Below are 15,023 nucleotides of genomic sequence, written 5' to 3' on the forward strand. Positions count from 1 at the left end.
CCAGCCCACTCTGCACCCGACCCCTTTGGCCCCTCCCACCGGTGGTGAGCCCATGGGAAGGGGGACCCACGTGGCCGGGCCCCATGGGTGCAGGCCCGGCCACCAGGCACTCGTCAGCAAGCCCCACTTCCAGGCCTGGTTCCAGAGGGAGGCCCCGGTGACCCGCGCCCGGGCAAAGGTAACGTTTTGCCAATGGTTGTATTCATCATCAGGAGTCATTTCAGCCGTGCTTGGTCTTTTCCCTCACCTAGTTTCCCATGGGTGACCCTGCCAGGGGCATAAAGCCGCAGACAACATAGCCCCTAGGATCATTGGGACACACAAACCCCTCCACCATGATAAGGTGCGCACATTGTGCGCACCAATTTCATGCACGTACCTCAGCCAGTCAATTTCTGCTTTTGCAACGTCAAGCACTGTGTGCGCTTCCACTGCCCTGATTTTGATGGGATTGAGGGGGAGACACTTCGATTGGCCGGAATCAGCTGCATTCCATTCCACAATGTGTGCAAACCTATTTAATCTGAAAAATACCAAAAGAAAGAAAACTCCACCCATCTGCACAGTTAGACTGCGCTTTGCTCTAGACTTGCACTGGGCACGAAAATAGGGCCAAATGTGTCCAATCCCTATTGTCTTTATACTGTGTATGACCTCATTTTCATGTTTTTAAAATTGACTTTTATAGACGTGGTCTGAATACAGTATGCATATAATCCCTGTGTATATAGTCTCAACTGTTACATCAATTACAAGCACTTCATTAGAATAATGACATCAGTTTTGCTGCATTTAGATACAGTGAAACAATCATAACTATCTGTTTGGATAGTGGAAGAGAAACCCCAGCGAGTGTAATGACAGCAAACAGCAGGCAGGCTGGCAGATTGCTCTGACACACTGTGTCACTGGCATGGTAGCCTGCCATATGACCTTCAACACATCAACATTTGGCCATTAACCAGGCTGAGGGCAAGAAGGGTGGCGTTTTAACTGCTACTTAGTGAGGCTGTTGCACTGTCGAGCCAAGTCTGCTTGCTGTCACTAAGTTTGTTTCAAATGTTTGCTGGTTGAGTACATCTCAATGTACTTGGTTATGTAGTACTGTAAGTCTGTAATGCAAACCAACAAATAGTACAATCCGTTCTTTTTTCATGAATGGACTAATCTAGCTAATTATTCTTCCCATTGAAACGCTGTTATCGTTATTGTATGTGAAATGCGTTGCGTTACAATTCATTTATTAGTTTCAAGGCTCGAAGTAAGCTACAAGACGTTGTGCAGTCGTGTTGCTCTGAAAATGTCATTTGCGCACAGTTAGAGGCAATTTTGTTGTCGGGCCTCGTCACAATAAAAGTGTCTTGACAGCTGAAAGATAAAGTGACTTTTATTTTGGAGGTGCCGCGAGAAGTGTAACATGACATGAAGGACGTGAAGAATGAATTATAAACTGAAGATATATCACCATATTATCTTAATTGAAAGTGTGCAAAAGTTTTTCAGAGAGATCAAGTGAAAGATTATGATTTTCAGGAGAAAATGTAGTAGTGGTTATGGCAATGATTTTGGCCATGATAGCATTAGGCACTGTATATGTCATAGCATTGCCGATTTCTTTTATATATTATTGATTATTTTAGCCCGCAACAATCATAAAAAATGCCCGTGAAATCCTGGAGGGACTGGCTAGGACTGTCTACAAATTACCTACAGATGACATATGTGCCAAAAATCACCATATATCCATTATTTATTTGATTTTATTTTTTTATTACGATTGCTTTAGTAATTGGCAGTGGTAGAACATACATCACCATTCCCATTCCAAATTTAATTTATTATTATTATATGATATATGTCATTATGGAGTGAGGCCTTTGTGTGACATAAATATTCACAAAAATAAATGAAAACATGATACATGGACATAATTTGAATTCATTGTATAAAATAATAATAATAATAATAATATAAAAACATTTAAATTATTTTATATAAAACATTTTTTTAAGTAGTGAAAATAGTTACTTTGCCTGATAACGAGTTACTTTTATTATGAAGTAATTCAATTACTAACGCAGTTAAAATTTTAAGCAAGTAATGAGTAACTATAACTAATTACTTTTTTAAAGTAACGTTCCCAACACTGTTGTCAACTGAAAAAGATCAATAAATGAATGACTGTGATTTAAAAAAAGAAAGACAAGAAAGAAAAAGAGAACGGTTCCAAACATCCAAACCGTGTTGCCCTGAAAAAGACTATTAAAAGGATATAGATCTAACTTGAACGGTGAACGTTATCTCTTCACAAGTGTGTCACTCTGCAGCCGGCAAGTGCTGTTCTAGAGTGATGGCAGTCTGAATAATGCAGCCATTTATTCTGTGTGAATGAGGAAGAGTTGGCACGACTTTAGCTCTATTGGCAGACTATCCTGAGACAGAGTGCCACCTTCTCTTTGGGGGAGCAAAAAGGGTGGAAAAAGTGATGGGAAACAGAGTCTTCCTTCAGAAGTACAAGAGAAGGGGGGCAAGGCCAATTCATTCATTCCAGTCTTCAGGTTACAATATTTGCTGGCAAGTAAAGACATCCACACAAAGTTGGATTAAGAGCTGGCTGAAGCCGTAGTCTGGTTACCTCTTTCGAGCAGAAGAAGACATTTAGAAGGGCTTGTGCTATTGGGATCATGGACAAAGAGAATAATTCAATTGTTGTTGTTTTCCAAAAATAAATTAATTTCCACTTACTAATACAAAAATAAATGCCAACACCAACTGGGCACCAAATGAGATGCAAGTTTTGCCAGCAAGCACGAACGATTGGATGCTTAGATTAGGTTGAGATTATGGGTCACACAAGGCTGGTTTTAGCCTGAAAGGACTTCTTGACTTTCTTGAAAAGAAATCCCTGCTTAGAGCAAATCACGGAAAAAATGTTGTTCCTCCCAGGCCAGGGTTCACAAAGACTAGGATACTACTGGTTTCCTAACTAGGTCACTAGATCAAGTCAAGCGAGAGTCGGGAAGCAAGAGATGCGCCACAAACGGCTTACACACGCCACCACCCCAACCACCACTACAAATACCGCCCCCAACACACACGCGCACACACACACCACAGGAAACCTTGTTAAGAGGTGGCACAGAAAACTGTGAGGGGAAATCATTGCTCAGCCAGGCAACCTGGCTAATTTAAAACATCTGCACTCAGTGATGTGCAATGCATGACACACACTGCCCAACTTTTGGCAACGGAACAGCTCTTAATGTCACTACAGAATTAGTAATGTTCAAATGGTTTGGAAAACGTTGAACTATTAAACCAACTGGAAAATGGCATTTCTGCCTAAGAGTTCAATTCAGGAATCTAAGACACAGCATATAGCAATTCCCAGATACCTTGCAATTATGATCCCTAAAAGCAGCAGAGGGATGACACCACAGCAATATGGATAGACTCTTGGAAAGTGATTTGAGGCAGTCGCCATGGTGTCATTGAAATAGCATCTTTTTTTTTCTGTGAAAAAGTCCAATATTCTTGAAGTGATTCTTTGTCTTCCTCTTCTTCTTCTATTATGTCTGCATCATTGTCAAAATGCCTGGGTTTGAATCCTGGGTTCCTCCCTGTGCTTGCGTGAGAACTGGCCTTGCGATTGGTGACCAGTACTGGTGACCAGTTCCAGGTGTACCAAGGCAGGAGGGTTTGCTTTCTTCTAACTGTAACCGGTAAACATTTAAATTTAGATGATAGATAGAATGCAGTAGCATTGCTGTTAACTCATGTACAAAAATCATATGTGTATAAATGTTTTTCTAAAAAAATTAATTCAATTAAAAAAAAAATTCTTGGAGCACTGAAAGATGACCCAACAGGTTCTGTTTGGTGGCGTTATGACTGGGGGAGTTTGCTTTTTAGGGATAAAGTAATATGAAACTGAATAATATTTCTTAACACACAATAAGATTTAGTATGCATATTTGATTATTAGCAAATACTACTGTACATAAAACCTGCTCTCACGCACACCCAAAAATGATTTACTGTACTACAAACAGAATGCAGCATTGCACGGTTAAAGTCAAATTATTGAACAGTTCATACACTTTTCAGTCCAACACATTTTTCTTTTTTGTTGAGGAAACTTAAAGCTTTCAACTGCAATGGGTTTATGATTTTTTTTGCTGGGCTTTTCTTTCTTTTTTTTTTTTAACAGATTTTGACTCTTTTCTATGACGGCGTATTAGAGCCACAGCCAATATTCTGAGAAAAAAACTCACACATTTTTATAAAGTGGCAAAATTGCAAAAAAAACCTCATAAAATTGCAATAAATAAACTCAGAAACTTACGACAAATATACGTAGCGTAGCTATATTCTGTGAGGATTCGTTGGTGGTTAATGGGACACTGTTTATGAAATCAAAAAGCAGGATGAAGATGGATTCATTCCTAATTTAAACTTTACTCGTCATACACGGAAGCTAGAGCGACAACACTTCCTGATCCCCTATCAGGTAACTAACACTAACCAATCAGAAGCTAGCATACTTAAGGTAAATGCAAGTGAATGATGGAGAGCAGCAGATTCGACAAATCCACTTAGCTACTTGTACAAAAAAATATCAAAATGTATGAATGTGTAAATAATTCTAGAAACATAAATGTACAAGTAAATATACATTTTAACAATTTAACTTAAATATTTGAACCTCAGGGTGTAGACATTCGCAATGCTAGGCATCTTTGTCGCTGGCCGTACCCAACGCTTCAAAGAGTGAATGCTTTGCATCATATGGTTAATCTCTGCTAAAGCAATTATTATCCTCTTATTTGAAAACCCGACCGAAAAGTATTGGCACAAATATCAGAGTAATACGTGGGCAAATTTGCGTTTTTTTTTGCGATTTTTTTCTCGTAGTATATTGCCCCCGCCCTCTTATAAAAAATATATTTATACGTGGTCCTAATACGCCAGTACTTTTCCCGCATAAGAACAACATGGATTTTTTTTTGTGTGTGGGGGGGGGGGTTCATGTTTTTTATTTGTTGTAGTGGACGCCAGGATAGTATGGCTGTGTTGTAAACTTACCAAGCCTATATGTAACAATTTTAACATGAGCGTGATTGGTTAGCTAGGATCCAAGCATGAACCAGACATCATCCAAATTATGCGTTTTTATTGGTTTAGACATTGCAATCATCTATGGTTCAGAAGGGGTTTAATGTGTGCTTGATTTTCCATGTTTTTGTATTATTATATAATTAGGTTATGACAACCGTACTGTTTCATTTTCATGTAGTTAATAGTTGAGTCATCCATTGGTTTGCAAAGTAGTTTAAGGATTTTAGTTATGGGTTATTAGGTCTCAGAGAGTCAAAAGGGCTTTCTTCAGTAACCTTGAAGTCTGCCAACAAAAACGATTGTCACAGTCATTTGTGGCTATGGAAGATTTTCGCTTTATCCAGGAAAATACTTTCACTTCCACTAATCGTGAAAGCAGAAATGTTTGCATCATGGGATAAGCAGAATTTCCTTCCAGCTTGACCCCAAAAGTCTTTGATTTTGACTGCTGCAGTAAATCTCTTATCATTTTATAATGAATGCAAAGTACAATCATCTATGATATCTATTGTATGATTATTTATATGTTTAATTGGCAAAATTGCACTCAGAATAACAGTGTGTATCCCTTCGCTGAATGTCATTAAGCCATCAGCCTTCAGTTTACCGGGAGCCTGACTGAGATCAAAGCTGAGTTGATGGAAAGCAGAGCTTAGAACTTATGCTGCACCCTCTAAAGACGTAAGCATATGCGTGCTGTCTGCTGAGCCAATACCGTCACCCCCAAGGCCTAGCCTTAAGTGGAGCAAAGCCTGGAGGCATGCAAAGGTAACGTGTGTGGAAAGGCGCTCTCCAATCAACTGGCTGCGAGGGCCTGGCACTCCTGAATGGCCACAGTTTCCTCTGCCTGGAGCTATTTCCCAAGCTTTGTTATGCCCGTTATCTTGGCTTGCAGATAATCCTGTATTTGCTGCATGGATCACAGCTGCTTCCCCAGAAGTCTACCACCAGCTCAGTATGCATGTTAAACTCATTACATATTCAAAAGGAAACTAAATCTCCTGCATATCTCGTTGCTGGAGGGTGTGGGCATGAGTGCTTGCACGCGTGTGTGTATGTGTGTTAAAGAGAGCTCTATTTCCAAACTGGCTAGGTTACCATTTTCATCCTACGTTTCATCTTCCGCTCTATCCTTACTTTTAATCACCATGGAAAACCGAGTGACCCCAAACTTTATTTTGTCTGTTTATTGTTGATTGGACAGCTGTACCATAGCAACACAAATAGGGATATGCAGATGTGTCTGTTGCCCTTGGAAACACTGTAGACGTTGAATCTAGATGTGAACAAAATATGAGGTGTGCCATAAAGATTCCCGGACACGGATATATTTCAATTCTAAACTACAAATGGCAAGTTTTTCCCTTCCAAGTACTCCTCACATGCACAACTTTCTCAGCCTTCTTTTCCATGTCTTGATGCACTCCTTGCAGAATCCTCTGCTGCTCCCTTGATATCATCCACTTCTTCAAATCTGGTCCCTGAAAAGACCCACTTGAGCTTGGGAAAGAGGGAGTGATCACAGTGGGGAGATCCAGCACATGAATGTTCTTTTCAGCCAGGAACTTTCGGATGCTCAGGGCATTGTGAGTTGTCCTGCCACAACTCTTGTCTTTTCTTGTGGACTGAATGATGGAAAGACAACAGGACCTCTTTGTTGATGTGCTTGTTGATAATCAGGCCCACATTGAAAGGAAAAACTCGCTTTTTGTTGTGTAGGATTGATATATCTTATGTATCACCAGTCCTGGAACTTTGCAGATATGCCACCATAATGGAACCTCCAAAGTCGACCATTCAGAGATATTAGTTGACATTTCATTTTGCTGTAACTTCAAAAAAATATTTTCTACTAATTTAATTAACTCATTTACTCCCAAAAACGTATAAAAAATGTTCTATTTTAAATATTACCATGGTCTCAAAAACGTATTTATATGTTGTTTTTTAAAAATGTTTAAAATAAATGTTTTTTATTTATTTATATTAAAGCACACAGAAGGCTTTGATGCAGCTTCTAACCGAAGAGGTCGCTTAAAGCAATGATAGTTATTACAAAAATGGCCAGCAGGTGGCAGCAGAGTATACGAGATCAATCATGGCCATGTTGCAACAAGCTCTTTTCCCCAGTGTTTTTAACAGGTTTGTGAATAATGATAAAACTTAGCTATATTCTAATGCTAATTGCTGCAAAATGGAAACAGATAGAAATATACTTTTTTTCCTGATGAAAGAAGAGACTCTAATCTTTCTTTTGGTGGGTTCCATGTTTTTATAGCAATAGAACACAATATTCTGTGGGCCTTGCAAAATCAGACAAAATCCAGTAAAACAGCTGGGAGCGAAGGGGGTTGCTTCAGTTAAAATGGGTGGAAGTGAATAAGTTTTAATAGTTTTCCCACTAAGGTTTTTCTATGGATTCAAGTATGCTGGCAAGTTGTCTCCTTGGGCACTGTTTTTGTAGACAGCACACATGCGCTCAGGCATGAGACCTGGCACATCTTGATTTTGTTGCGAGTGCAAGCCTCATTTAGTAAGTTTGGGAATTTGGAAAACCGTGCCGCGCCATACCTTTTCGGCATTTTTTTTTTATTTCATATGCCCCCGGCACACCTGACAATTTGGTGGCTGAAAGTACACAAAATTTTAGACCAGCTATAGGGAGGTCTAAGTTGTGGCACAGGTGGTTTAACAAATCTTTGGTGAATTTGATTAAGGTGCAGGCAGACAGATTCTGAGCCCTGTGGATATATGTGGCGGATTTCATCATATCTCATGAATAAATAGAGTGGTCAATACCTCCGATTGTAGAAATCAATTCATTGAACGTATCATTATTATTATTATGATCATTATTGTTATCATAGCTATACGGGGTTTCACATGCGGAGACTTGGGATGTCTCATTTGATTGTTGTAATATACTGTATGACATGTATGACCACTCATATGCTTCATGTTGACTGTGTAATTATCGTATTCTCTCCCCCCTGAGTGTATAAAGCTCCAGCTCGATTTATAAGACAGTCGACTGAAACGCGCTAAGTGGTATATAAAGCTAAGTGTTCCTGTTGCTAATCTAATGCGCTTGTTTGCATGAATGGCTCAGCCAGTGTCTGTTGATCTAACAGCAAGTCCTCATCTCTACAGCACCCCTAATCCTGTCCCCAGACAGACTGATGCCAGATCAGCGGACTTCAGGCTGGAGGGACTCCTGTCTCACTCAAAACGGTAATACTGTTCACTAGTCAATGAATCACCCCCATAAGTTACAGCTCTAAAATACATTTGTGATTGTGTTATGCTACCTTTCTGCTATTCATTCACATCATCAAGCAAAATATTGTGTTGGATATTAATTCAGCAGCATCTGGCCTTTTATCAAAATGAGTATAGCATAGATATCTTAATATGGCCTCCAAACAAATGAATTGCCTTCAATGTGAACACTTTTGGCATTCACCATTAACAGTCTCTTTATTTTATAATTCTTCACACAAATGATCAGAAAAATCTCACAACTTTTGAACAGTACGACATATTATACTTCCCCAGAAAATCCATCAGTTGAATAGAATCCATGTTTCTTAACATAAATTATTTTCATCATCATCTGCCGATCAAGACACTCCAAACAAGGGCATATGGAGGACTTTCCTCAGGGTAGATTTGACGTGAAGGTCTTGGGGACCTTTCGTAGGGTTGCTGTAGCCTCCATTATAAAATTCCCAGCTTTAAAATAAATGAAAAAGGAAGGGTAAAAATGAAGAAAAAAAACAAGAGAAGCACTATGCTTAATCTCACTACTATCTGAATTTGCTCTAAGCTCACAACGTTTGAGCAGGGGCACATTCCGCTCATGTTCAAGTGCCTTCAATGCACAAACATACAAAGCGCGCTATAACATAAGATCAATTTCACCTTCTGACCTTTGGTATTTACAGATGCTTAATGGAAACGGAGATGCCGAGACGCTGTGTTGGTTCAAGAAAAAAGATTGCGCGATCCGAATGAAATGATGTCGGGCGCCACATTGCTTGAGAGCAAGTCATTACCATGACACTTCATCTTGTCACAATATGTTTTTCCCATTGCTATTTCGATCATTCGCCGATATTTCCAAGTACTTGAAATCTAAATCATAAAGGTTGCAAATTTTTAGTTGGACAAACTTGACATGAAACACTTTATAATCTATTGTTTCTTCCACTGAGTTTTGAAATAGGTCAAATCCAAAGTGTTTTCTCACACATTGCGTGGGATTCACTACCATTCCTGTGCATGCTCAGAATGTCTATCAGTTACTCCTCGCAGCTGCCCGCCCCTCTTTTGCCCCTAGTCCAATATCGGCACAACTCCCTCAACACATCATCCTCCTGCCACCCCCACATTCCACATCATTCATTGTCCTATTACAACCTAGAGAGATCTATAAGGAGCTTTTGGGGATCAATGTCTGTTCGGCAAACTCACAAAGCAAGACAATCTGATGCGAATGCCAGTTAGAGCTACAAAAATAGTCTGTATCTGTTACAGCTGCGCAGCGCTAGTCAGCCAGAAGTAAAGGGGCTCCACAGAGGCTTTGATTACACTACAAAGTCTTTTATAAATGCTCTTGGGTCAATAGAAGGCAAAGTTGGATCGATGCGCCTGAATCGACAGCCTTGAGGGTTTGTCAACTTGATTAGATTCAGAGGAAAGTGGGTTGATGAGTAAACATGACAGCATCAATATTACATGAGACTGAGCATCCAACGATTTCCTCCTTTAATGTTTGGAAGGGATCTGGGTCGAATCCTCTTAATACTCTGCATGAAAACCTCTTTTTTTCATGGCTTAAGCAGCATTGAGAATCTGAATATGAAATGTAGAAAGTGTCAAGCACAAATGAGACTAATTATTCCGGAAAAGAAACCAACCAACCTCTAATATCTGCTTCATTTTATAGTCACAAAAGAGAAGCTCCCAATACAACACTGCACGATTTACCCCTCTGGATCCCAAAAGTGAATCAAGAAGATGTCTACCTTATTTAGAGGGACCCGGGACACTCCAGTGGCATAGTCTCTAGCTGCAGGGTTCTTGTGTTTCCCCAGAGAAGCGAAGCAGATGTCAGCACAGACACCTGCTCTGGCTCAGCCTCCTTCAATGCTGCCTGCTTGGCCCGGGTGTCGGGGGTCGCTGCCCTGCCCCAAATTATACCCATCTCTCAGCCCCCTCACATGCTATTGTCTTAAGCACTGCCGTGGATTTAGGCACTCATTAATACTTTTCCACACATTTCTCAGCTGTTGCATGATCATATCAGTAATTGACAATGGGAATTACAGCAGCTGACTTAGTGCAAATATATTCTTTAAGCATTTTGTAGGGAGGGGGGAAAAAAACTATGATAGATTTAATCAAAGAAACTAAATTAGTGATAATCATGAAAAAAAATCTAAGGAGCTTACAGTCTCTTACCAAATGACTACACCCAGGCTGGAAGGGGGTGTGCGCATGTGGTGGTGGTGGGTGGCCATCTGTTTGGGATGTTTCATGGTGGGCTGGCATCACCGCCTATATGATTGATTGACAGTTGGGCTGTCCAATCTCTGAGAGTAATGATCATCAGACACTGAATCAGGAAGCCTGGACAAGAGCAAATAATGCCAAATGTTGTGTAACTTGCTTGTGGACTTATGCAGGTTCCTCCTTTAATCAGGCACTGCTCGGCTAAGGCACGAGGAACGCTGACCTACATTTGTCTTCATCTGAATGACAGATGTCCCCAGTGTCTTTGCGGCGGAGTAGTAGTATGTGCTGAGTCTCTAATGATTACTACGGCACGCCATGCGGCTCAAGTATTCACAGCTTCCACAGCAGGAAAGAAAAGTCAAATATTTGCTGATGTGTTCTATTAAGCTCAACAATGATACCTTGCACGGAAGCAACACACATGATTTGGCCACATTTTTTATTTTATTTTTTTTTTAAACGAGTGTCCTCTTACCATTCCAGTTACAGTATTGCCCAGTGTACGAACGAGAACAAATTGTGTTTTTAATGATTTGAAACTAGCATTTTGTTTGTCTCCACATTGGTTTATTTTGTGAAGAAATATATACTGTAAAATCTCATAACATAAAATGATCCCAAATAGAGGCGAAAAGAGAATGTGAAAAGTTTTTGTTTATTAAGCCCCCTTTATAAGCAGAGGTGGCAAATCCAGGTGCTATAGCTAGCCCCTGGGGATGTCCAGAAAGTAAAAACTTGTCACAGTTTAGGTTTAGTCCCTGGATTTACCACTTTGATTTGGACCACTTGGACTTGGATTTACCACCTCTAATGATAAAGGCTTAATAAGCAAAAACTGTACACATTGTTAGACATAGACATTTACCAGTACCTAGGGTTGTAAAATGAAATAGAATCATTAATTAATAGCACATTGTATACCCAACATAACTCAAAATGCTGCATATACTGTAATCAAAAGTATAACATTTGAATGCAGTTAAAGTGATTTAAAAGCAAAGTAATCTTTAGCAGTATAAGTTTAACAGCGACAGGGTTCACCACAGAGTCAACAGTGAATGGTCCAATGTACTTCGGGTCCAACTTCTAGGCCCCACCAGCCAGGTGCAAGTCCCTTGCGGACAACCAAATCTTTTGCCCCGGACAATAGGAAGGAGCCGGCCTCCGGTGGCGATCGGCGAGATGACTGTTGCGAGCAGCATTTGGAGCCAGCCAGCCTAGTGTCCCTCCAAATCCGGTGGTCCCGTCTAAGGTAAACCTGCACAGAAGGCATCCAATTCCTGGTTCAACCTTTCAGTCTGGCCATTCGATTGTGGGTGATATCCGGACAAGCTTGAAGAGGCCCCCAATGCTTTACAGAATCGCCTCCATACTTCAGAAAACGAACTGCGGGCCTTTATCGGAAACAAGATCAGAGGCGATGCCATGTACTCTAAAAGGTGTTCAACAAGCAGGCTCGCTGTCTTCATGGAAGAAGGTAGTTTAGGCAGTGCAACAAAATGAACCATCTTTGAGAACCTCTCAGCCACATTCAGAATCAGTCTTTCCTGATGAACTTGGGAGGCTGGTGATAAAGTCCAATGCAATGTGGGACCACTGGCAAGAGCGAAGGGGGCAGCGGATGAAGCAAACCAGCAGGCGGACGATGCGAAGACTTGCTGCATGCGCAAACAGGACAAGTAGAAACAAACTCTTCAATGTCTTTGCGCATCGTAGGCCACCAAAATCTCTGAGCAACAAGGAACAGTGTCAGTCTTACTCCTGGATGGCAGGCCACTTTTGATGAGTGTCGCCACTTTAACACATCAGCTCGTAGTGCCACTGGAAGAAACTGCTTCCCCGTTGGAGTGCTGCCTGGAACTTGGATTTTGCTTGCTGCTTCCTCCACCAGCCTCTTGACTTCCCACAATCTGTGTCCCAGGGATGACCGTTTCCATGGAATGCCCCCTCACCATTGGGTCATGTAGTCTTGACAGCACATCAGGCTTGCTATTCTTGGAACCAGGACGATAAGTAAGGATGTAGTTTAATCGGGTCAGGAACAGAGACCAACGTGACCAACTTCTTGTGGTCCGCGAATATTTGAAATGGTTCTTTGGCACTCTCCGGCCAGTGCCTCCATTCCTATAAAGCCAAGACAATGGCGAGCAACTCTGCCTACAACGTAATTAACCTCTGGCGGGCTAAGGCGTCGAGAGAAGAAGGTGCAGGGGTGCAACCTTTGGTCAACTGGGGATCTTTGGGACAGTACTGCTCCCACTCTGGTATCCGACGTGTCGACCTCGACAACAAAAGAAAGATCAGTGTTAGGATGGATCAACACGGGTGGGGTAGTAAACAATTGTTTTAGACCCGCAAAGGCGGCCTCAGCTCTGGGAGTCCATGTAAATGGAATTTTCTTAGATGTCAGCCTAGTCAGAGTTTCCGCTTTCATGCTGTAATTGCGGCTAAATCGCCTGTAGAAATCGGCAAACCCCAAAAACATCTGCAAGCACTTACTTGATCTTGGAATCGGCCATTCGACCACAGCTTGGATTTTGGCTGGATCAGCACGAAGTTGACTGTTCTTCACTAGGTGTCCCAGGAACTGGACTGACTCAGCGTGGAATTGGCCTTTTTCAGCCTTTATGTACAAGCGGTTCTCTAACAGCCGTTGAAAAACCCTCCTAACATGCTGACGGTGTTCCTGCAGATTCCTGGAAAATATCAGGATTCATCTAAGTAGACGAAACAGAACACATTCAACATACCCCGTAACACGTCATTAATCAGGCACTGAAAAACAGCGTGCGAGTTTGTTAGGCCAAACGGCATCATTTTGTCAATGAAAAAGAAAGCCGCGCCAATGGGAGACTAAAGGACGAATTAACCCTGCGGCTAGTGAGGAGATGTATTCTCGTAAGGCTTCTTGTTCTGGTTTGGAAACTTGGTACATCTTAGAAACAGGTAATTGAGCGTTGGGGACCAAATCAATGGTACAATCATACGGCCGGTGAAGAGGCAAGGATTTGGCATGGTCCTTACTGAACACCAATTGTAGGTCATGACAGTCAAAGGGCACTTTTTCCAAGCTAATGGGTTCCAATTCCTTCTTAGATTGAGGAATTGGATTGGCAGCAGACTGCAAGCAATGCATGTGACAATATAAACAATAATAAATAATAAATGTGCCCGCTGTGCAGGCCCTGGTGGCCCAGATGACAGCAGTAAAGACAGAGCCTCTCCCGCATCAGTCTATGTCTGTCGGTTGTTGTGAGCTGCCCCCCGCCGAGTTGCATCGGTTCCTCTCCTACAGCAGCAGGTCTCATCAGTAGCGCACTTGTAGATGATTCCCGGAGGGTGTCCAACAGGATCCATGTTCAAAGGTCCAAAGGACTGTTATGAGTTTGGTTATGCCGAGTAAACTGAATCCCAAAGCAGACTCAAAAAATGTACAAAAAGGTTTATTAAACACAAGGCGCACAAAACATGTGGAAAGAGCAAAAGACGAGGGAAAAAAGTTCAACACAAAACAACTACGTTTTAGATACAAAAGATAATGTACTGACGGTAGCAGGGGTAAACGCGAAAGACAAAAAAAAAAGAAGACCTTAGCACATGAATTTGACAATAAAGAGCACTATACACTGACAGCTTACAGGCACATGGCAGAGAGCAAACAATCCTTTGGCAGCAACACACTGCTGCAGCCACCATTAAATAGCTGCTGATTGCAGATAGGTGACAGGTGTGTTGCCAGGGCACCGTCCACCGCTCACCAGTACTCTGCAATAGGGGGAGACAAAGAACACCAGATAACAGACATAACAGAAGGATACCAGCAAAGCAAGGGACCGTATTATACACAAGTACAGAGGGGAGGGAGGAAAAAAACATTTTAAAGGGTTCAAATGCATGGGAAGAGCAGCTGCAAGAATCACGTGAGTCATCACTCCCTTCTTGATTCAAGTGAGCACGCACACATGCAGACAGTGAATGGCGCCTAGTATCACACAGGAAATATTGGTATTTTGGTATTGGTAAAAAGATTTGCGATAGCTATGCAGCACAGTATTTAACTGTGAACCGTTGTGATGGCGCTAAGTATATTACTAGCTTGCAATGATCGAGTATCATCTTCCATTAGAATTTCTGCTTGGCAGTACACTTTCACATGCAATTTAAAAGAGAATGTAATTTCAAGTCAACCCAAAATACATGCCCGAGAAAAAAACAACTTTTAAAAGAAAAATTACGCTATTGCAATTGCACTGTTGTAAGTCAATATGTCTGCTGCTTTGTCGTGGATGTTCTTTTGTTGTCTTTCACTAACCTTTGTGACTGAGTCAGTGGATCATAGTTAACCCTGTAGTATTTTTACTTTGACATGACAAATGATGAAAGTGTGT

At 41.3% G+C, this 15,023-nt stretch overlaps 1 protein-coding gene and 1 long non-coding RNA gene across 2 annotated transcripts in view; both read right to left on the reverse strand.

Annotated features, from left to right (window-relative positions):
• Positions 1-10,277, reverse strand: part of tncb (tenascin Cb) — a 109,516-nt gene extending 99,239 nt beyond the window's left edge. The window contains exon 1 of the mRNA XM_077560905.1: positions 10,146-10,277. The gene's annotated coding sequence lies outside the window, so the exon portion shown is untranslated. The remainder of the gene's footprint in view (positions 1-10,145) is intronic.
• Positions 10,278-10,957: 680 nt separating this feature from the next.
• Positions 10,958-14,402, reverse strand: LOC144048392 (uncharacterized). Its single transcript, XR_013293332.1, has 3 exons — positions 14,274-14,402; positions 13,135-13,331; positions 10,958-12,916 (listed from the first exon to the last, which is right to left on the reverse strand). It is a non-coding gene; the product is annotated as an uncharacterized LOC144048392 (long non-coding RNA).
• Positions 14,403-15,023: the final 621 nt, after the last annotated feature.

This window comes from Vanacampus margaritifer, chromosome 3, assembly GCF_051991255.1.
Source record: "Vanacampus margaritifer isolate UIUO_Vmar chromosome 3, RoL_Vmar_1.0, whole genome shotgun sequence".
NCBI classification, from domain to species: domain Eukaryota; kingdom Metazoa; phylum Chordata; class Actinopteri; order Syngnathiformes; family Syngnathidae; genus Vanacampus; species Vanacampus margaritifer.